Source organism: Solanum pennellii, chromosome 3, assembly GCF_001406875.1.
Source record: "Solanum pennellii chromosome 3, SPENNV200".
Lineage (NCBI taxonomy): Eukaryota > Viridiplantae > Streptophyta > Magnoliopsida > Solanales > Solanaceae > Solanum > Solanum pennellii.
This window is the reverse complement of record NC_028639.1, coordinates 41,115,855-41,117,772: the sequence shown is the minus strand read 5'-3', so window position 1 is coordinate 41,117,772 and position 1,918 is coordinate 41,115,855. Positions and strand designations below refer to the sequence as shown.

The window sequence follows — 1,918 nt, the reverse complement described above, 5'->3', positions numbered from 1 at the left end:
TTCTACGGTATGTGTCTCTAATTTATACTCATTTATCTTGCATTTTTGTTACTAGTTAGTATTAAGCTTAGTTCCTCATATATTTTTGTTACTTTATACGATTCTGCCTGACCTAGGTTACAAATGTTCGAAATTACCATGTTTAACACCCTAGACATAGGTGCTTTTGCATTGTTAGTTTCCTAGGTAGTTGGGTTAGACACATGTAGGTCCAAAAAACTACAAGGTTGATGTGGGTTCATCGGGGTTGCTTAGGGTACCTTTAGTTATGTCACTGTCATTCAGAACGAGACCCCGACGACGGACCGTCGTAGCCACGACGGACCGTCGTAGGGTCCGTTGCACAAGCCCTAGAACCCCTGTCCTACCGGACACATGTGATGGACCGTCGTCGTCACGACGGTCCGTCCTGCACAGCCGTTCCGGTTGTCAGAGACCCTGTTTCTAAGGGTCTCTCACTTTTTCCAAGTGTCCTTCAACGGACACATGTGACGGACCGTCATATTCATGGCGGTCCGTCCTGCACGACCGTCATGATGGTCAGAGACCCCTCTGCTAAGGGTCTCCAATATTTTTTCTAAGTGTCCTACTACGGACACCTACGACGGACCATCGTACCCTCGACGGTCCGTCCTGCACGACCGTCATGATGGTCAGAGACCCCTATGCTAAGGGTCTCCAATATTTTTCAAAGTGTTCTACGACGGACACCTACGACGGACCCTCGTACCCACGACGGTCCGTCCTTCATATACCGTCATGCTAGTCAGAGACTCTCATTCAGGGTTCTTTATATATACATAGACCAAGTAAAACATGACAGACCTCATGACGGTCCGTCATAGCCACGACGAGCCGTCATCTGGCCCGTCGTGTGATACAGTTTCAATATCACTGACACACTATTTTCAATGTTTTACTTCGTATGTTTTGCTTGTCTTGTTTGCCACTACTCATACTAATATTGATTCTTTACAGGTACTATCTACTATGGCACCCAAGCAAGACCGAACCTACGCACGCGGGCGATCAAAGTATGTTTCCCCGTCTGCACGCTTGATCATCGGCTCTGAAGATGAGCGGGACCCTGAGTATGTGCCCCCAGGCACTTCCACACTTTCCCGTGCTGCACGTGCTCCCAGAGCCACACCCAAGACGGTGGCGTCCGGCGTAGTCACTGCCTCCCAGTCTGATGAGGAGCGCACACTGACCGGCACACCCTCTGGGTCAGCCACAAATGAGGAAGGAGCGTCTGGCTCCTTAGGAGTATCATGGTCCGAGGAAGCTTCTGGCTCTGCAGAGGTTCCCGCACCCGTCACTGCTGCAGCGTCGGCCTCGTCTGATGAGGCTGACAGTTCAGACTCTACATCCGGCGCACCAGTTCAGGTCCCCACCCCAGCCGCTGACCAGCCAAACCGGTGGTGTGTCGACGGCCAGTTTCAAGTTTACTCCGACGCCAAGTTCCTGACTGATAAAGGAGTAATGACTCGAACACTCACCTTGGAGCGGCGGGTACTTACAGGGAGTCTCCCAACGATGCCGGAGATCCATAACCTCTTCACCAGGCATCGCTTAGAGTGGACAGCACGTCCGTTGGGACGATACAGCGAGGAAATGGTCCGAGAGTTCTACGCATCCTACGTAGCGACTCTCCGATCACAAATCGATAGGCGGGTTGCTCTCGCTAAGCAGGCCCCACTGGAGCAGGTTCGAGTCCGGGGCGTGCAGGTTGACATTTCCCTGCAAGCCATCCGCCGGTTTCTATAAGGCGAGAGTGCAGATGCTATTCGGACCCCCATCACTGCCGAGTTTGACTACCGCTGGCAGATAGTAAAGGATGGACAGTTCTTGCGCGACCGGCACTGAGAGAGACCACCAAGAGGTGGATGGCCCTGCACCTGTCAGTAGATGGAGAGGG

The 1,918-nt window shown here is 52.3% G+C and overlaps 1 pseudogene; it reads left to right on the top strand.

Annotated features, from left to right (window-relative positions):
• The first annotated feature begins 990 nt into the window (after positions 1–990).
• LOC114076389 lies at positions 991–1,576 on the top strand (annotated as a pseudogene).
• The last annotated feature ends 342 nt before the right edge of the window (positions 1,577–1,918 follow it).